Here is a 22,302-nt window from a genome sequence, read left to right as displayed (position 1 = left end):
AGCCTGCAATTAACTGAGTGTGAAGGAATAAAAGAGAAATGATATAAAATTGCTTTTTTTGTTCATGGCCTGATATCAGACAATTCACTTCACTTAGAAATGCCAAAAGGTCCCTAAAAGCTGTGAGGAAGAAGCTGGGCTTTATTGGGGAGTGATAGTCCCCCGATGACTCCCCCTCAATTAGAGTAAAGCAGAGAAAGATGAACTGTGCTTTTAGCCAAGGGAGGCATGTGCTGTCTGTCCTTTCTTTCTGGCTGTAGCATTTCATATTTTGTTTCAAAAGCTGAATTTAAGCTCTGAATTCCTCTTGATATAGCTGCAGATGTGTACAAAGCATGGAAGAAAATCACACCCCAGCCTGGTGTGTCTCCCAGCTACTGTATGTGCCAGGGCTGGAAGGTCTGACCAGTAGAGCCACAATGGTGGAGCTGGCAGCTGGTTTGGAGCTGGGGCTACTTCTCCATAGCTGCAGGTTTTGCAAAATGCCTCCATAGCAAGTGGCTTTAGAGACAGCTGGGGACCACTGAAACACCTGATGAAAACTGGAAGCCTGTGTGAAAACTGTATAACCAGTTCCCCTCCCATTGCCTTCTCAACCCTGTGGAGAGGACAGCAGCAGAGCTGTGGGTCTGATGGGCACCTGGATGTGCTTGCTTTGTGGAAATGTTCCGTGTATTACACTTGTTCTGAATGCTGTCCCTCTCTGTGGGTGTCTGCCTGTCTTCCTTCTGCTTAAATAAAGAACATCCACTTTTGGGGAAAAGCATATTCTCAGTAGTAGCTTATTTTTGTTTTCTTTTTTACTTGTTCTCTTCCTCTCTCGTAATGAATGTGGGGGACTATTCTCAACAATAAAAAAAAAAACCAAAAACCTAGGGTGAAAACAGAAGAATACAGTGTAATGTATTGTAAAATGCAATTAACTTCTCAGTGTGTAAGATGCAAGTATTTCAGTGCTCAGTGTGTGACACTGTGGCTCTCATTGCGGCTGCTCACTACAGTGAGGCGCCCTGTGTGGCTGATGTCCTGTGTGTGAGAGATTTGATGCAAGTGCTAGGTGTCCTGCAAGGATGTGGCTAGCTTTTGGTTTTGCTTCTTTGAATCTACTAGGATAGGTACTATCTATCTATATGCTAATTTGGAGAACTAAATTATCCCCCCACACACTTATTAGCATGTCATCAAGTCCTTGACCAATGAAATGGGAACTTGCATATCAAGTATCATATGCAACTTGGCTGTTTCACTGCTGTGTGATCCCTCCTGTTTCCCCCTCCATGTCATGTCATGTGCATACTGACTGTGTGCTACTATTTATTCTGGGAGTAGTTCACTTACATTTATCTGTGAGATTACGTGACTGTTCTTCCTTAATTTGTCTTCTGTGTGAGCAAACTAATGGTGTTGAGCCCCAGCATTTGCCTTCTTCTGTGGCTGGAGAACTTGGTTGTTTGAACTTTGCTGAACCTACAGGTCTTCTGCTGTACAGCTGAATACTTCCAGAAGTAGTACTTCCAGTAGTCTTCAGAAGTTGGGCTTAATGGATTTTGAACTGCTAAACATAGAGAGCTCCTCAGTTGGTCCAGAGGGATGTGCCACATGGGATGGAAGGAGCCATTTGCAAGAGCTGTGAAGTGATGTGTGGAGTTGGTATCACTGACTGCATCAGTTCTGCAGTTCTGGGAAACAGAAGAATAAGCATGGGGGAGGAAAACTGAAATAAATGTTTCTGTGTTGCAGAAACGGTATCCTGCCTTTTTGCCAGCATTGCCTGATATTCATGTATTCAGAGCAGAGGACAGTTAAGTGTGTGAGGCCTTCTACAAGCACTTCTGTCAAGGTTGGCAGAAACACCTTATCTTGACTCAAACTTGAAACAGACACTTGCATTCATTCAGCTTACCTTCAAGCTTTATACTGTTAGTCAGGAGTGTAGCACAGCTTTAATGTTTTTTGTTATATCTCTCTGCAGTCCTGGTGTCTTGCAGGGAGTATATTCCCACTGGGCACTGTTTAATGGGAGTAGATTTTTGGAAGGAGGTAAGTGCTTTGGACATGTGATGGTGGAAGTGAATTATTCTGAATCCTACAGTAGACTTTCAATTGAGTAACTGAGTATCAGTGCAGTTTTAGCCTGAAGGTTACTGTTTTCATCTCTGCTCAGCAATGTATATAACTTGGCAAATAGATTGTGAAGTTGATTTGTATCTCTAGAAACTTTTAACCTTTAAACCTCTTAAACAGCATTCACCTATGTTTGTTAGAGCAATATGTTTGTTGTCTGTCCCAGACACATTCTTCAAACTTTGGGATCTTGAATGGGAAGACTGTTTTTGTACCACGTTTAATTTTTCTCTGAAGTTCTGGCTTATTATGTTGTCAGGGAGGTTGCTGCTTCCAGATCTGTCTATCTGACAAGGAGTCTCTTCAGAAAACACTGAAGTTTCTTGAGCTTCCAAAAATCCTGTCGGTGGCAGGGCTTTATGGATCTAAAATTGATCTTTTCTTGAGCGTGATGTGACTGAAGTAAGCTAGGGAGTGGTTTCCTATGGAAGATCTGCTTGTTAAACTGCAATAACTAGATCTAATTACTGCAAATTCAATTTTTACATTTGCCTGCATTAAACAGAGAACTGACAACACACATCTTGGTGATACCTAGCACTTAAGATGTTTATTTCTTACCCCTCTCGCTCCCCCATGCTATCTTGAGAGAACCCTAAAAAGAGTATATTTCTCTTGCTGGCAAATACTTGAGTGTATTTGTTTTAATGTGTTCAGTTTCAGACCCTAATTGTTTTGAGATCTTTTCCAAAATGTAAAACATATGACAGTTATTTATTCTTCTCTCTAGTTCAAACAAATAATTAAGCTTCTGGTTGTGTCAGGTGTTTACCATGTCAGATACATGTGTTTTGTCAAGCTTAATTAGGGTTAGAGGAAACTGTTAGATATTGCAGGGTACATATGGCAGAGGCCCCATGCCAAAGACTATAAAGTCAAGGCAGGAGGGGCAAATACAATATATTTTGTCTATTAACACTTTCTGGATGAAGCTGAAGCTCAGTTTCAGGACCATCATCTTTTAGCTGCTGCTTAAACTTACAGCTATCTTCTTTTTATTTTAAACAAACAGAAACAACCACAAAACAAATACACCATCTGAAGTGTTTGGTTCGTCACCATCACTGGCCCTAATCAGTTTCTCTGCTACCAGTCAAGCTGTTTTTCAGCTTTAGGTTTTAACTCTGCACAGCTCCAAGAAAAACTGAGGAGTCTTGGAAGCCTGAGGGTTGATGTCTAGATGGATTTTGGTGGGCTGCTGTACCCCTTCTATTTTCACACAAGGGGTACTGACATAGGTAGATATAAATCTTGCCCTCCAGTGTCTCCTCTGGGTTTGTCCATTTCTGATCTTATTTAGATATCCTGGAAAAAGTACTATACTTCATTTGTTTATTTTTGTGTGAATCATCTTAATCTCTTTTCTTGTCTATTCTCTGCTTTTTTTTACCCAAGATGTGGCCAATAGCATATCTTAATGCAGACAAATTTGACTCCTGTTTGCATACCAAGCCTAATTTTTCAGTCAGAATTAAAAATCTTTGCTGTTTTCCCTGCTTCCTGTGACAGTGCAATTGGCTCAAGAACAAAATGGTTGAAAAATCTTTTTTCTGCCTCTGTGCTGCCACCATCTTGTCTGGCCCACATGCCTGTTCCTTGAGTGTTGCTGATGTGATCTGTACTTGTCACCTTCTGCAAACTATATAAGCTTTGTACATTCTTCCTTAGCATCTATATATATGCATTTATTCCTATATAACAGCAACACAGCAGCTTTCATTGCAGCATTGATTTCTTCAGTGTTCTCCAGCTGAGGGAGAATTGCGTTCAAACTAATCTTTTGCTGCAGTGTTAATCATAAGTAGCTCTCTTTTTCCTAGACCCCTCTTGTTCTGTTCCTCTGTTCTCTTGGTTCTGTGGGTATTGTTTTAGATTTTTTCATTTTTGTGAAATAAAAGATACCATTGTCTCTAGGAATGTTTAATTACAGTAATAGTTCAGTATTTTTCAGTGTAACCTTATGTGTTATATCAAAAGGAAGACTAACTTGTTAGTCCTTCAGCTCCTGGAAGGCTTCAGGTTTGGCTCATAGGCAATGTATAAACTCTTCAGCTGTAAGAAAACTTACGCCACTTACTACTCTCTACCAAAGTTATGCTATTGATTTCTTTTCAAAGGCAATTGAGGAAATCAACTCAACGTGTAGTGCTGGATTATAAGGAATTAGTAAAAATAGAGTTTTAGTGGATCTGGTCTACTGAGATGTTCAGGATTCCTAATTGCAGGGGAAAAAAAAGGCAGTACATAAGAACAAGAACTGACAGTTTTGTGGTGATGGAAAAATGCCAGGATCCAAGTCATGCAGTGACTGCATTGTGTTTTCCTGATGCTGAGATCCTTGAACCGGTCACATTCCTGACCCACGTGTGCTCCCACGTACTACATGTGTGCCACAGAGCTGAATAACTCTCTTTCCAGAATAGCCTGTTCTTGGGTAACACTGTGTATCTGAACACAGAAACTGTTCTCTGATGCTCATGTTCAGTTTTGTACTGTAACTTAAACTGATGTAATTCTGTGGATTTATGATTACTACTGGGATGTTGTATTTGCATGGTGTGTTCTGCTAGATTAGTGGCTTCATTGGCCAGAAAAATCTAGGTATGATTTGGATTTGACATGCTTGAGGATGTAGCCATTTCATGGTGGACTTAAGTGAATAGGTGATTAGCTGGTACCAAAGAGGTTGCCCAACCCGTCCAGAAGATTTTGCTGAACAAAGAGCAACAGTGACAAATGCCTGACTGAGTTTAACTGCAAGGGAAGATTCAGCCAAGAAGGAGGCAGTAGATTCAGTCAGGTTTGTTGAAATGGGCTGATGCTAAGAAGACAGAAGTATTCCGGGAAATAATTCTTTGTTTTTATTTTGGAGGTGGAAAAACAGTATCTGAAAAAGTAGATGTTCTCTTGAAAGGAAAAATAAAACCATCAGTGATTTAAGCTTTTCATCATTATATTCCTGTGCTATTTGACAGACTTTTCTATATAGTCTTTGGGTCATGTTCCAATAACCTTAAACCTTTGTGGCTATAAATAGAATATCCTGGGGGGGAGAAAGAAAGGTCACCACTTTTCCTCAGGAGTTAAATGGGGAAGAGGCTTTTGGCTGAGGCTGTAGACCTCAATGGTTTTCTTAGAAGGAGTGGTGAGACACTGGCACAGGCTGCTCAGGGTGCTGGTGGAGTCTCTGTCCATGGAGGTGTGGTTGTGGCACTGAGGGACATGGTTAGTTGACGTGGGCTGACAGTTGGACTAGGTGATCACAGAGGTAATTTCCAACCTTCAGTATTCTATGTTAAAAGTTCTCAGAGCACAGCACCAGTTGCACCACCTCCCAACTAGCACAGCTATATTGCTCAGCCCATAAAGAATATTTTTAGTCATCTATTTACACCACTCTTTTTTTTCTCTTCATATTCCTACCGCACTTGGCACACCTAGCAAGCCTGAAGGGATGGCATGATAGCAGGAAGCAAGGGAATGGCCAGGCTACTGCTGCTCATCAGCCTAAACTAACGATCCATATTAGTACTCATCTAATACCGTTTTCTTGGTCCTTTATTTCTTCTTAATGTGGTGCAAGATTTTAGTTACCATTGTAATGGGAGAAAAATGGTTCACCTTGTTAACTTTTAGCCAAGTTTCACTATAGTTCTTCCCTTAGACTGCTGGAAAAAGCCTTTCAGAAGTGCTCAGTCATTATGCTGGTTTCTGAATGTGAAGGTTTTATACTCACAATACCTGCAAGTTTTTATTTTTATTTTTAAATACTACATTTGTGGTGTAAAACTAGGCTGATCGTGGTCTGATGGAACAGCAAGATCATTGGAAAAGCATTCATCTGTCAGCTTTTGGTACGAATAACTGGACACACCTTTTCTGTTTTGCTGTTACAGGATTGTTGCCATAATAGCAATACTTTAGCTTTCCTCAATGTTCTGCTATTGCATATTTCCTTCTGACATAAATAATGAAGTGGTAGTCTAAATAGTCTAGTTGCTTTGGTGTGATAAATAACTGTGATCTGAAAACTGAGCCTTTGCACTTGTGCTCATATATATTTATATATAAATATATATATAAATATATATATATATATAAAACAACTTCCGGTAAGGAGCAGCTCCCTAATTTGATCTTCCATTTATTGCCACTTAACCAGCTCATATTTCATAACAAGTTTTCATGCTTAAACTGATACACTCTCATTAAAAGCTTTGAAAAAAAAAAAAAAAAAGAACCCCAGTGAATGTATGTATATTCACTGGTTTACTGTGTAATCTATTTTTAGAATTTGGGAGATGGTATTTTATTCACACTGTGTTATAGCAAAAGTACTGCAGCAGCTGGTTTGCCTGCTACTGAGGGAAGGCTTGCTGATGTGGAAACTCTCTTGAATTCTTTGGCATGAATAGGCATCACAGCAGTAACTTAAGAGCTACTTTAATTGTTATGGCTTCAGAACATATCAGTGTCAGGACCTGATACGAACTTACTGTCTGTGTAGAAGCAACAGAATGTTCCACAGTGTCCTGTGAGAGCACTTTGGCATACCAGTAACCTAGTTCTATTTTTGTCATTCCCTCTTTCTGTGAGTTATCGATCCCAAGGTAAAAATGGGTGAGGAAATGTCATCATATTGTGTCACTGAAAGTGAGGATGCAAAATAACTTTATTTATATGGAAGCATTTTGCAGCTTTTCAAGTATGGCATCTGAAAGTTCTAGTGCTTTGGAAACCCTATTTTACTTAATTTCCTCTATTTTCCTGTTTTGTTTTTTTTTTTCAAAGTATGTACCTTTGTGCAAATCAGCAAGTCATCAATAGATGCTTTGAAAAGCCTGGATTTTCTTTGGATGGGTTTATATTGTAGCCCCATTGCTGTTCCTTACAATCTAAAGAAAGCCTGCATTCATAAGGCTTACTGCATCTGTGAAGGATGAAGAACAAGTGGAATGATGAACTCCGGTGGCCATGAATGGTTGGATTGTCCCAGACACTTGTTCAGTTGGCAGTATATTGTGATGTATTTGGGCTGGCAAAAACGTTAGCTTTGGGGAACATACTGGTTTTATTAAAAGCATTAAAGAGTACTCAGAGGGAATATAAGACAGCATTTGATGTACTAGTGTAACCTTCTCTCGAGTATGATTTGTTTATTTCTCGCTAAAAGCTTGTAACTTCATATTTTAGTTCTATTTTCCATTGTTAACTGTGCCTGTCTTAGCAGACAATTCTTACCATAAAGCTACTTTCAGTTTTGAGTTTGTTGCTGCATTTTATTATACCAGAAACAGTGGAGAAGGAAAACCTCATCATCTCGCTTAGTGCTTGAATTGATTCTGGAGCCTGAAATATTCTCCAGTGTTCTCAGATAGAATTAGTGCTGTGACCAAGAGTTTCATACTTTAGGTATTCACAGATTCTGTCATGGTGGCTGGCTGTTCTAATAGTGTGCTGATGAGGAGTAACTGGTCACTGTGAAGCTGCTGTACTGTTGTGTAGCTTGCAGTGACTCCACAGTTGCTCCTACTATTGTGCCAGGCACTGACTGCAGATCAGTGTTGTATTCATGACTGGGGCTTTCAATTCCATCATTGCTAGTTGATTTAGGAAATGCACAGACAAAAAATAACGCTCTTGTTAATATCAATGATTTATTGCACGCAAATGTAGTGTGATGATCTGAAGAATACCTGGGCTTTGGTTTTTTTTTTTTTGTGCTTTTTTTTTTTTTTGTTTTTGAATTTTCACTGTGGAATCTGGCACTTCAGATGTTTTAGTTCAGTCAGCAGGCAAACCTGGAGCCTTCAGATGCTCACATCTACTGAAGTGGAATGTATTAGTGAGTGGGGTGATTTTTTATGCTTTTTTTTTTTTAAAAGACTTCTGTACTTAGACCTATACATATAGCCTTTTGCTAATGGTGTTTTGCTGATGACTGTTACTCACTACAAGTAAAGTAAAAAGAGTATTTTGAACAGCAAACTTAGAGCTTGTAAACAGAAACTAATTGAGATGCTTGTTGGGAGGAAGGGAGAGAGGGATAAGATTTTACTGATGAGGACACAGTGCTGTGTGATACATCTAAGTGGGAATTTTTGATATTGCTGTAATCCAGATTTTCAGTGAAATCACCTTGCACAGCAGTGTGCTTTTCTGCAGATCTCTGTGAATGCATGAGCATTCCCTGATCTGGCAGGGGTTTGTGACTGCCTTTCCTGACATCAGGGCATCTATCGTTATTGCGAATAAAAGTTGCTAATTGAATGTGCTTTTGTAGACATCAGTTGCTCAGCTGTTATCTGTTGGGCTTGATTTGCACTGCTGTATTCACAGCAGATAGCATTTATTTTGTGTTCCTCTTTGATAATTCTGATAGGTCATAGAATCATAGAGTATCCCAAGTTGGAAAGGACCCAAAGAACCATTGACTCCAACTTCTGTTCAATCAATCACAGCAAAGGAACTTGTACATTAATACAAACTAGCTTCCACACTATTTCTGGAACTGAAAATCAAACTGTAATGTCCAGTATTCCTATACCCTGGTCATGTGTCAGTTCTAAGGACATCATCTGCTTGTTAGCATGTCTACCCTACCTGTCAGCTGCTAACTGTACTTATCAGGATGTTTTACCTTGGGTTTGTTGACTTGAGAAGTCTGTCTTTTTGACACGGTAGTATCTTAGCTTCAGGAAAAGAGCTTGTGAGTGGTATGTAGAGGTCTCATGTCACACATCCCTACTGAAGTTTTCCTCATTCCTTTTCCTGTTCTTTGGAGATCTGATTCCCAGTCACTGGAGAGTCACTGAGTTTTGTCAAATCCTGTGATGTGCAGGGCAGTACTATTACTCCATCTTTCAGGAAAGAAACTGGAGCAAAGAACAAGATAAAAACATTCACTGAGACTTCTTCAGTTGTCCTCTTATAATGCTTGTGATGGGACTTTTGTTCTCATTGTGATCTCAAATATGCTTTTAACATAATTTAAACTTGGAAAACCCAGTATTCTTGCAAACCGTAGCTGTAAATACTTACTGGTTCAAGAATGTAAAGTCATGGCCTTTGTGAAAAGTCCCTTGTGGTTTTTAGCACCACCCAGGAGCTCTTAGACACAAGCCACAAATCCAGCTCAGCAGACAGCATGGTTTTACTATAAGGCTGTTGGAAAAGACCCCTTTTGTTGATGTCTTTTCCAGATTTACCAAACAGAATGTGGGCTTAGTGCATAGCAGCCTCCTGTGAGGCTCATCTGATCTTAGAGTAAATCCCAGCAGATGTGTGTTAGATTGAAGCTGGGCATCATTTTTACAGCGTTTGACTCAGTGCAATATTCCATTCTTTTCTGCAAGTAAAGGTTTTCCAAAGCAAACTGAAACAAAGGTTGCTGCGCTGTATATACAGAGTGGGAAGCTCTAAGTGCCCTGCAGAAAAGCATGGTGTTGGAGTTGAAATAAAATAACGACTGTTACCAAGGAGGGAAGGCACAAGCAAGGATGCTGCTCCAAGCAGTTCTGGCTGCAGCTTCTTTGCACTTCGCTGTTGGTGAAGTTCTTGTCTCAGCTTCAGTAGCTCACTGTAGTCCAGTCTTTTTCCTCCCTCTTTGAGCTGTAATTGTGCCCACTCTGCTCCACGTTCCTGAAGTATGAAGTGTCTCATGAGCTTCTGTGCTGAAGTTTTGATCAAAGTGAATGTGTCAGTCTAAGTAGATGTTCAGGGCTGCTGAGCAGTTTTAACCAATGACAGAACTGTGGTGTGGGACTCCTTGGAGAGGAGAGTAAGCAAGCTCGAAGTTTTTCTAGTGTAGTAAGGGATCTCTTAACATTGCAACACTAAGTTTTTACTGGATACTTGGTTTAAATCACAGGCATTAATAGGGATATGACTTAATGCTAGCAAAATGATTTGTACAAATTTTTGTTTTGTTTGACAGGAGTTGCCTTGCCCTTATGAAACATTTAATTAGAAATTGGAAGTGTGGATTGTCACTTTTTCCAACATAAATATTTTCTTCTCTTTGTTTGCGAAAAGTGCAGGGTTGTACTTTCATACAAGTGTACCTTTCACCAAAGCTGCAACAACATAAGGTAAGGATATTTTAGAGACCTTGACACTTGGGCTGTCAGCATTGGATTGCAAAGTCTTAAATCTTGTTGCCATCTCTGCAGTTTGTTTGGCCATAATATTTAATAAGCCTGATGCATAAGAATTTCAGGGATGAAGTTGTGCACTTGATGCTGAATGGCACCTTGGGACTTGGATTTTTATAGTGATCCAGTCACATAAGCAGAGGATGCATACAAGGTGCAAGCCACATCTGTCAGTGAAACGGCAACAATCATATAGGTAAAAGTCTACTGATGCTTTAGAAAAGAGCAGCTGAGGCTACTCCATGAAGATTAACTTTTTTTTTCCTGCTAGGAGCTGTGGGGAATCCCAGTGAAATAGAGTTTGAATAAACTGGTTTGGGCAGCATTTGTAAAAATCAGAACACTCATTTCCAAACTTGAAGTGATTTTAGTTCTTGTTTTATCTTTCGGTACACATGGGGCAATTTTCAGGATTGCTGATTGACTGATGGGAGTTATTTATAGTTGTGAAATACTTTTCTGGAGGCTCCAGTTTGGCTTTGATTATTTCTTTTTCTGTTTGTTTTAGTTGTGAGTGGAAGTTGCAAATGGTTTGTAAGATCATCTTATTTTTTTCCTAATATATCCCTGGAATTTAGCTTGGTCTTGAACTTCAGTTTGACAGTTAAGTCAGTGCTTACATTTCACTGTGGTGATTTATTTTGTTTGCAGTTGATTATTGCTACTTTTCCCCACCCATCTTGATGAACAACCTGAAAGATGAGCATGTGGGAGCTCTTGCAAACTGATAATGGCTTTTAAAAGGCAAATCGTTAAATAACTCTTTTTGAGTACATCACAACTTCAGTGTCTGCAGAAAATGAACTTAGGTTTATAGTACTTGCAGCTGGTTGTGAGCAAGAGACATTCATTTGACCTGGATGAGTGTACACTCATTAAGTTTGCAGATGACACCAAGTTGGGAGGAAATGTTGATCTGGCAGGGGGTAGTAAGGCCCTACAGCAGGATTTGGACAGGATCACTGGGCTGAGGCCAATGGAATGAAGTTCAACAAGACCAAGTACAAGGTCTTGCAGTTTGGTCACAAAAGCCCCATGCATTGCTACAAGGATGGGGCAGAGTAGCTGGGAGACTGTGTGGAAGAAATGGACCTGGGAGTGTTGGTCGACGCTTGGCTAACTGTCAGCCAGCAGTGTGCCCAGGTGGCCAAGAAGGCCAATGGCATCCTGGCTTGTATCAGTGTAATAGTAGCTTCTATCACTTGTAATAGTGTTGTCAGCAGGAGCAGGGAAGTGATCATCCCTCTGTACTCAGCTCTGGTGAGGCTGCATGTCCAGAACAGCATTCAGTTATGGTCGCTTGCTACAAGAAAGACATTGAGGCCCTGGAGCCTGTCCAGAAAAGGACAGTAAAGCTGGTAAAGGGCTTGGAGCACAGATATAACGATGAGTGGCTGAGGGAACTGGGATTGCTCAGTTTGGAGAAGGCTCAGGGGAGACCTTATTGCTCACTTTGGCAAGGTGGAGGTCAGCATCTTCTCTGACATAACTAGAGACAGAACTAGAGAGTGGTGTCAAGTTGAACGAGGGGAAATTCAGGTTGGATATTAGGAAAAATTTCTACTCCCTAGGGAGTGGTCAGGCACTGGAATGGGCTGCGAGGGAGGTGATTGAGTTACTGTCCCTGGAGGTGTTCAAGAACCATGTAGATGTTGTACTAAGGGACATAGTTTACTGGGGAAATATTGGTGATGGGCGGATGGTTGGACTGGATTATCTTGAAGGTCTCTTCCAACCTTGGTGATTCTATGATTTGTCCCTGTGGCTTCCCTGGATGTCAAGATGTTCAGGATGATTGTACCAAAACCAAGATTAGTGAAGGCAAAAGAAAAGCTTACAATGAGTTGTCCTAGATAAACTACCTCCAGTGAAGTAATTCTTCAGTCTTGGTACCAATGTGGCTTGCATGTTATGAGGCTATTAATTAGTGTGTACACACTATCATTAACATACAAATTTGTATGGTAACCAATCTTGGTGCAAATAATTCCTGGTGGATGAGAAGCTGGATGTGAGCCAGCAGTGCACACCTGCAGCCCAGAGGGCCAATGGTATCATGGATGCATTATAAAATGGGTGGCCAGCAGGGAGAGGAGGAGGTGATTGTCCCCTGCACTCATTTCTTGTGAGACCCCATCTGGCCTGGGGCTCCCAGAACACGAAGCATGCAAAGCTCTTGGAACAGGTCCAGAGGGGGGGGGGGCACTAAAATGATGAGAGGGCTGGAGCACTTCTCCAGGTGAGAAAAGGTTGAAAAAAGGTTGTGGGGAGAAAAGTGAGGAAAGATTGAGGGAGCTGGGCTTGGAGAAGACAAGGCTCCAGGGAGATCTTGTTGTGGCCTTTCAGTAATTGAAGGGAGCATATAAACAGGAGGGGGGTGACTGTTTACATGGGTTGATAGTGATAGGACAAGGGGGAATGGTTTAAAATAAGACAGGAGATTTAGGTTAGATGTGAGGAGCAAGTTTTTCACTCAGGGTGGTGAGGCACTGGAACAGGTTGCCCAGAGAGGTTAAGGATGTTCCATCCCTGGAGGCATTCAAAGCCAGGCTGGATGTGGCTCTGGGCAGCCTGCTCTAGTGGTTGGCAACTCTGCCCACAGCAGAGGAGCTGAAACCGGATGATCTTTGAGGTCCTTTTTAATACAGGCCATTCAATGACAATTCTACAAAGCAAATTTTCAGGAGGTGTTTTTCCATGTGTTTGGATAGTCATGTCTCCTAACCATGAATTCTAAAAACAGTAATACCAGCATGTGGTTTTTTAAAAACAAGAAGCTTTTGTAGAGACTTGCATGTGCTCTGGAGGGCAGCTATCTTTATGAACATTAATGACAGATTTGGATTATCTCAGCAAGGTAGTGTAACTGGCTATCTACGTAAACCATTTTTTTTTCCTGTCACTTAAAACTATTTATCTGATATTTGAGTCCACATTGCTATTAAATGAGGTACTGTTTTTATAGTTTGAGAAGGCAACTATAGGCTAGGCAAAATGCATTATATGGTGTTGTATGTGACTGGCACTTGTACTATTCTGTCAAGCATTTTTAATCTAAGAAAAGAGTATATTTGGAGAAGTGAAAGTTATGTGAAGCCAGAATTAGCTGATTTGGTATTTCCTTTAAACTTGAATGGAAAATGAAAAAGAAAAGTAACATGGCTGGTTAATTAAAATAGGCTTGTGTATGCAAAAATGGTCAAGGACAGATTTGTGTGGTGAGCAGCAGTGCTTGGTTTCCTGGCCTGGTTATCTTCCACGCTACCGTACCTGTGGGCACAGCAGTTTGAAGTGTGGTCTTCCTCTGTAGCTCATGGGAGTTGGTCAGAGATGACGGAAGTGTCATAAAACTGCTCACGCATTACTGGCTTCATCAGAAGTAATTTGCCTGTCTTTTCTGTGGTTACTGCTGAAACAGCTACTTAGAGTTGCTGCTATAGCTGAAGGCAGGAAAGGCAATCTCAGTTAATAAATAGTTGATTTATTTGATCTTCTGTTCAGCTGTTCATAAGGACTTAGAGTATTTCTTTCTTTTTTCTTTTTTTTTAACTTTGGATTCCTAGCACGTGAAGTGGGATGGATGTCAGAGTAGCTGAGTCAGCAGGTTAAATAGCTGTCAGATGGGATCGAGAGCTGCGCTTTGTTTGTGGGAAGGCCATGGCTATGCTGCTTGTGCACAGGGCAGTCACTCAGAAAGATGCCATGGAGGGAACACACAACTCCCATCTCTGCCTTGGGAGACCTCTGTATGGAGAAAGCTGCTCCACAATGGAATAAACCTTGTGTTGCAGCTGTGAGTGGATAAGGGATGTTATAACAAGACTTCTATGATGTGGGTCTGAGGGACATGGTTAGTTAGTGGACGTGGCGATGTTGGATTGTTGAACTAGATGATCTTAAAGATCTCTTCTGACATTAATGATGCTGTAACCACAGGAAGCCATGGTATTGTCACTTCCCACCTTTTCTGCTGGCTGGGTGTTTTTCCCAGGAAGCCACAAACATCCGCCTTGCAAGCATCCGTTGGCTTTCTACTCATGCAGCTAGGAGCTTGCTTCAGCAGATGGGATTTCTTTGAAAATTCAGTCTACTTGCAGACTTTCTGTTCTGTGGATAGGAGGTTATTTTGTTAATTGATGGATGTGGCTTGGTGCAAAAAAGCTTCGGAGGGAAAAATGAAGTGCTGGGAAGCTCTCCTTGAAACAGCTGAACACCTTGTTGGTGCAGATTTTACTTTGTTCGCCTTGATCAAACGCCTTTCTAGTCTTTTCTTAAGACTTTGCTTCCAGAAGCTTCTAGAAATGTTTTTCAGGATGAAGGCTTCTATACACTTCAGTCACTTTTAGCTTGGCCTCTGCCTGGGGGTATACTCTTTGTTTTTAGCAAGAATGCATGTTTAACAATAGTTAGCAGCTATACTTGTAGCTATTGAGGAGTTTTTGAAACCAAAGCTGTGCAGAAGTGGATATGGGAATGGCCTCAAGTTGTGCCATGAAGGGTCAGGTTGGATATTAGGGAAAATTTCTATTCTCTAAGAGTGATGAGATGTGTCCAGGGAGGTTGTGGAGTCACTGGCCCTGGAGGTGATCAAGAAATGTTTAGATGTTGTACTGTGGGACATGGCTTAATGGAGAAATAGGTGGGGTGGGATAAGTGGATGGTTGGACTGGATGATCTTGGAAGTCTTTTCCAACCTTGGTAATTTTATGATTCTATATATTTCCTACCCCTTCCCTTTCTACCCTCTCCTTATATCAAACTGTCACATGACAGTGTCAGTGGAGATTGCTGCTACTTAATGGGTTTCTGTTGGGTTTCACATGGAAGCCCAACTGCTTGCAATGGTGCAGTAGTAACTCTTGCCGCTGAAGGTTTATGGTGATACACTGGGATGTGTGGGGGGAAATATAATTATCTGGCCTTTTTTTTTCTTTTATAGGAAAGCTTGATTTCTTGCTAGTCCCAGAGATACATTCTGTTAGGTTTTTTGTTTGTTTGTTTTGCAGCAGACACTTTGCTTTTTTTTTCTTTTGGACTCTGAGGAGTTTGTGGCCTCCTGTTTGAGGTATGCCAAGCATTTCTAGTGTATATACACAAATGGAGAAAAAAGCAGTACAAAAAATATGATTGAATGGGCAGTTTTCTGTTAGATGCCATAGAGCTGTTCATGTTTGTTTTTGTCAGGGTGCCTGCCAGACTGCTCACAAATGTGCCTAGGGGAAAAAAATCTGCGTTTGAATTTTGCCTCATATGGTTCCAAAGCCTGGGTTGAAAGATGCTCCAATTCTGCTCCTACAGAAGGGCATTAGGACCATTGGTAACTTGTGCTCTGTAACAAAGCCACTTCTTTATGAGTCAGGAGAGAGAATTGCAGGGTGGTTGAAGTCAGTGTTTTTGTGGTTGCCCATTGCTGTTTGTGCTTATAGGAGTGTGTGTGGCTTTAACATAGGTATGATTTCACTGCTTTGAGCTTTCTAGCTAAGAAGAAATACTTATATTTCTGAAAGTACAAATCTTTTCAAATATTTGCTGTCAGGTATTTTATATACAGTACTTTATTAAGTGTGTTACCTGAAACAGTGGTTGTGCAGTAAATGAACCTGAAAGCACATGAACAGGGAGAGCTTAATTGCAGGTTCTTATCCTACTGATTAACAAATATTTGTTCTGTCTGTAACTGATAAATACGTTACAGCTGCAGTATCTTATTTCTTTGTTGAGTGTATCTCTTTAAATTGTCCTCTGTGGCTCATCCCATGACTCACTGAGTCACTGCTGAAGTTGGGAATTTTCAGGAGCTTTGACTCAGTCCCATGCTGGGACCACATGATCTTACCACAGAACACCAGTTTCTTCCAGGACCAAGCTTTCAGTGTAGACTGTTGAATATATGGGTTTTGTTCAGTTCCGTTTTATGAATGTTTGATTCCAGAGGTGGAGGGGAAGGAAGGGCAAAATGTTTTCTTTTTGGTCATCTATTTGCTGCTTACTTAGGAAGATGGTAACCACAGAAACGTGATCCTAATAGTGCCTACTCATCCCTTCTAGTTAATTGGAACACACTAATTTTTCTGCAGTTATAACTGTTTTCTGTTGTACTGTGAAATACAGTAATTTCAGATATTGCTGAAATTCCAACATGATATTCTGTCTTCTGATAGTTATATTTTAATGACCTTTTTTTGCTATCTTAAATTTATTCTTTAATCCTATTATCACCACTGAGTAAAAATATATCTGCAGCCTTCTTTAGTTTACACTCTTTTGACCATGTTGCTACATGAGTATGTAGATAATACTGACATGACATGACCTGCAAAAAAAAAAAATCCTAGAAAAATAATAAGAAAAAATCAGAACAACTAAACATAACAGTTAGTCAGATGATAGTTTGGACCACCAGACACTCCTGTGGTCTTTCTGCAAAGAAGGGTTTTGAGGAAGGCAGCGATGATGCTGCCAGACACACTCAACACGCACAAGTCAACAAGTTAATTTGATATTTGGGTACTGTGTAATGTCTCAGTAACTTTTTCTGAGTAATCCTTTTATTTATTTAAATTCAGAGCTATGCCTGCTTTGGCTTATTATAAAAATGCCCTTGATAGTGTGCCACTTGATGTCCTACAAAGAAGAATTAGTGCAGAGCAACATTAATCCATTAACGTTGTTTACTGTCTTTTAATGTCCTTATCTAAAACAATCCTAAAGCAATGACAAAGCCTGACCTTGAGTCTGTTTGCAACCTATCGGATTCTGAATATCCCCAAAGTTTTATTCAGGTTTCAAGATCTGGTATCATGTGCCTCCATTCCCTGTTGAAAAACACTTTTACTGAAATTCAATGAGGGCTCGGAAACAATGCTTGAACTATTTTCTTTGTAAGAAGTGTTGAAATTTCCTGATAAATCACTGTGAAATTTGAAGTGCGGTTTGTCAAGTTTGGAGGCTACCCCTGTATGAGGAAAAGTACTTTCTCTGGTGGTTCTTCAGTAAAATAACTGTGGCATCTCAAAGCACATAAACCATCCTCTATTAAAATGCATTGTGTGATAAATATTATGTATTCCTGGTTTCTTCTGTCAAGATATTTGAGCAGGGCTTTCTTCCATCCTTCTTGCCAAGTTTTCCTCCATCTTTGTCTGCAAGCTGGTAAAAAGTTCACTTCGGAAGTATGGAGGAGGAATTACAGAATCATTAAGTCTGGAAAAGACCACTAACATCACCTAGTCCAGCCATCAACCCACCACCACTGTGTCCACTAACCACGTCCCTCAGCGCTGCATATATGTTTCTTGAATACCTCTCAGGATGGTGACTCCACCACCTCCCTGGGCAGTTCGTTCCCATACCTTACCACTCTTGCAGAGAGGAAATTATTCCTGATATTCAACCTGGCCCTCCCCTGGCACAACTTAAAGCCATTACCTCTTGTCCTGGGAAAAGAGGCTGACTTCCACCTTTCCACAGCCTTCCTTCAGGTCATTGTAGAGAGCGGTAAGATCTCCCCTGAGCCACCCCCTATAAGACTCCAGAGCTTTCACATTTCTGCTGCCCTTCTCTGGACACGTTCCAGGGCCTTGATGTCTTTCTTGTAGTGAGGGGCCCAAATTTGGACTTTCATGTGTTTTTAAAAAAAGCATTTTTAGGTATTTGCCTTAACCCTGAAGTATATTCTCTGCCATCACCTTGGAGTGTTAGAAAGCTGGTACTGGGGTGCCTGAAGTATGCTGCCCTACCTGCCTGGCTGTGTTGTGAAGGGGAGGCGGGATCTAATCACTGTGTGTTTTCACAAGTCTCTCTCCTTTCTGTTTTTCCAGTGAGTAGCTGTAAACAGCAATAAGATCTCCGCTGAGTCTCCTTCAGGCAGAAATGCAGTTATAACAACTTGTACTTGATTTGGATAGAGCCCCAGCAGTCTGTGGCCAGGCCTTTTCTAGGATGGAAGAAACAGTATCTAAGCAGGTTTTAGTTCACCCACTGATCCAGTTCACTGATTCACAGTTTGAATTCTCCAATTGAGTTGTGTGTTGTGGAGCACAGATGCCTCCAGTTCTGAAATTTGCTGGCTGTTGAAGCTTCCTGAAATCTCAGGGCTAATTCTTCAGCAGGGAATCTGGCCAGAGAACCAGTCAGTTCTGGCCTGGGTTGTCTGTGCCTGTCTGAACTTAAGGAGAAGAGAAGGCTCTGGGGAGACCTGTTAGCAGCCCTTCTGAATGAGGGCTGTAAGAAGGAAGGGGGCAGATTCTTTGTTGTGATAGGACAAGAGGAAATGGTTTCAAACTGAAAGAGGGGGAAATTTAGATTGGATGTGCTGAATAAGTTTTTATGAGAAGAGTGGTGAGGCACTGGAGCAGATTGACCAAAGAGGTGGTAGGTGTCCTGTCCCTGGAGACATTCAAGATCAGCCTGGACAGGGCTGTGAGCAACCTGATGGAGCTGTAGGTGTCCCTGTTCATTTCAGGGGAGTTGGACTTGATGACCTTTAAGGGTGTCTTCCAACTCAAACGATTTTATGATTCTAACTCTTCAGTCTCACATCAGTAACTTCTATGCTCAAAAGAAGGTAAATGTACTTTTTAAAATTGTTTTCTTGGATTGATGTTGACTATATCTGAGATCTAATGATCTTACTATCACTTGTGATTATTTTTAAGAAGGAAAATGACAGTCCTAGCTTTTTTAATTTGTAATTTCCAATAAGACATTCTTTATGTACCAGCTGCATGATCAGCATGCAGACAGTGTAGTGGCATGAATGCTCCCTGTTAAAAGTGAGAATGCCAGTCATGCATTGAAGGTATTAATTTTTGAGATTAGCCTTCCCAAGAATCCTTATGAGTAGTGATGCAAACTTGCCCGTACAAGAGTTACCACAAACAGCTTAAGGCCTTTCTAAAATTTTGCAGTATTTATAGCTCACCTGTAGCTCTTTGTCTTGCGTCAGTCCTGCTGGTTTAGTGGCCCTTGAGATTTCCTTTTTGAAGAGCTAAAATGTTCTCAAGCATTCAAATATTTGCTCTATTGATCCATGTTCTTCATTAACTGTCTGTCAGTGAGACTGCAGGATGAAGGTGGCATGGGGATGGCGTACCGATTCTTCTGTATTTATTCCTAACTTCCATCCCTCCTTTCACCTCTACATAAGCAGTAGTACTGAACTGAATTTGTACTTGTGTTATCATCTTAGAAACTGCTGCTAAAAAAGTCTGGAGTGCCTCACGGGGTGTGCCCACTGAGCCATTCCAAGTCTTATTCTCTTCTGCTCTTTTTTTGCAACTATGACACTAATGTTCCAGAAATGCTTGAAGTCAAATATCTGGAGAGAATTTATAAAGGACGAACTTGCCCTCTGTATAACACATGATGACAGGCAACTTAGGAGGGCATCTTTTCTGAAGCTGTAAATCAGGCTGTTCAGTCTGCTTAAAAAGCACTCCAGTTCTTTGGTCTTTAGTTGTTTGGGACCTTGGGGGGGATGAGTAAGTATATAAGCTTTCTTTATGTTGTTTCATCAGATGAAAGAAGTCTGTAGAAGTGATCTAACAAGTCCAGGAATTTCTTAGTGTGCAGAAGAGCGGATGTTCATTAGAACCGTAAATGCTTCCCTACAGTTTTCCATAAAGACTTTGAGCTTGTTTAGAAAAGCATTAATGACTTGAGGCTCTCTGCAGCTTGCTTCTGTCAAATGAGCCAAACTGGCACACTTCACTTGAATGCTGAGAACCTGCTCTTCATGGTCTGTGTGATAACTATAGCAGCACGCCTGTGCCTTTGGAAGATTAGGGATCTGTTCTACTCTTGTGACTCATCTTCTGAGCGACCAGTCGCCTAGTTGTTTTTATCTCTGATGATGCTTGCTATGAGATTTGTGTGGCCAGCTTGGGCCCCACGTATTTTCATACCTATTCCGTTTCAGGACTGAGCCCTGTGCAATTCTGGACAGGACAAGGCCTGGCAGCACCTTTCCTTGACCAGCTGCTGCTGCTTTTGGCGTCCTCTTACCTTGACTCTGGCCACCCTGAAGAAAGCAGTAGCTGTAGACTTTGATCTCAACTGCATCCTGATGTTGTTTTTTCCTATAGTTGCTGTGGGAGGAGTTGCAAGTTAGCAGTCTGACGGCAGGGATCGGATGTTCTTAAACTGTGTGGTCCTTGATGTGAAGGATGTCCAGTTTGGTATTTTATCAGCAGGAAGGGTACAAAACAGGATATTTCCCAGCAGCTGTTGTAGTTGGGCCATGGAATACTGACAGTTGAAGTATGTTTAACCTCAAACATTAAATATGAGTTATGAGTATAATTTTCACGTATTCAAATCCAGACTTAAAGTAACAGCTATATTTTATTACAGCGGAGAAAACGTATGACTGAATTATATCCAGTTCTATAATATAATCACATCCTGCTCTGTAGTGCATCCTCCTGATACAATGGGAACAAGGGTTTCCCATCTGCTTTAGCAACGAATTCTCTGAATGATGCTTTCTGAACTTAAGAGGCTGCTAAGTTTATCCTCCTCAATATTCTCAGCTTAGTAGCAGTATAGAGCTGGTTTTGTGCCACCACTGTGTATGAGCTAATCTGTGAAGTTTTCTTTGTTGGTTCTGATTTACAGCAGGGCTTTGGCTGATCCTGGTTAGCTGAATTTGTAAGATTGAATATCTTCCTGATGTACTGTGTGAACCTAGCCATCTCTAGGGAGGAGGGGAGTGAGAACAACAGTAAGTTTCAGCAGTCTGACTAGTTGGATTTATGGAAAATCTGTAGCCGTGATTAGTGCAAATGGCTTTAAATTGTCTGGTTATAACCTGTCATTTTGTGCATAGCTACATTTTTATTGCATTAGTTAAGTGTAGCTGTAAAATACTCTGGGGTCATTAGGAACGTGCTCTATAAAACTCTGTATTTAAACTGTCAACATTTTGAAATGTCAGTAAGTGTCTTGCTGAAGAATTTACTTCTCCATGTTCTGTTTGAATACATACTTTTCTAAATAAATAGTCGGTTTTCTAAGCAAAATACATCTTAATCTTCCCATTACTTTTTAATGATCTTGTTACTGTTATGTTCTCTTGATGGCAGAGAAAAGGTACCAGAGGGCAAATGCCTACTTGAGTGTTACGGCTATTGTGTTGTGTTGTACCTTCTTTTTTAAGACTGTTTTTCTACTCTGACCTGGAAGAGAATGGGGAGTTGGTCTTTTTTTTTTTTTTTTTTTCATTACAGTTCATTTACTCTTTAGTATATGCCACAAAGATAAGTTTTTTGGTGGTGTATGGTTTCTCTCCATACACCTCTTTTATTCTCCTGTTAATACCCGTCAACCTTATTTGCTATCTGGGGAAAGAGATCTGTGGATGCAGAGTGAGGGTCACAGCAAAGTCAGCATTAGCTACTGACCTGCCAACAGAAGGATCATTTCTATACTGACAATCACCCATCATCGCTTTGCAGCTGTCTGCAACAAGGACTGAATTGCAGATTATCTTCAGGCAACAGGGAAGACTTGAAGGGGATGTCAATTTGTGTACTTCCCAGACCAAAGCTACTCTGACTGCTCTTATCCATTCCTGCTGTAGAGCTGGAGTGTTGTTTTCCACAGTGCATTGTAAAGGGAACAATGCTCCGTTAAAAGCTTATATTTCTTCAGTATGTTCCAATCCAAATCCAAAGGATTCCTGGCATGGTCCTTCCATTTGGTTACCTTTATTTATTTATTTGCTCACGCTAATGATGCTCCTCTTACTGGTAGTGTTTCCTGGCTGGATTTTCTTTAGGCTGCCTGAGTAATTATTTTTATATTCCTGAATGGCATGGCTCATGCCTCTTGTGATTGCTCATTTTTTACCTTGCTTTATTTCTGTTTCGTGAAAGATTTTCAGCTGACTTATTTGTGCATGCCACATGAACTTTAGTTGCAGAATTTGCAAGTACACAGGAGATTATGCAGCAGCCTTTGCTGGCTTGCTTAGAACTGCCAGGCTATTGCTGCAGCTGTATTGTGGTATTTTACAATGCATAGT

At 40.8% G+C, this 22,302-nt stretch overlaps 1 protein-coding gene across 1 annotated transcript in view; it reads left to right on the top strand.

The window, feature by feature from the left end:
- Positions 1-22,302, top strand: part of SLC9A7 (solute carrier family 9 member A7) — a 64,936-nt gene that overhangs the window by 5,791 nt on the left and 36,843 nt on the right. The window lies entirely within an intron of this gene.

Source organism: Cyrtonyx montezumae, unplaced genomic scaffold, assembly GCF_038088225.1.
Source record: "Cyrtonyx montezumae isolate F1298 unplaced genomic scaffold, pur_monq_1.0 scaffold_3, whole genome shotgun sequence".
Taxonomy (NCBI): domain Eukaryota; kingdom Metazoa; phylum Chordata; class Aves; order Galliformes; family Odontophoridae; genus Cyrtonyx; species Cyrtonyx montezumae.
Note: the sequence above shows the minus strand (reverse complement) of the source record. Positions and strands in the feature narration are given on the sequence as shown.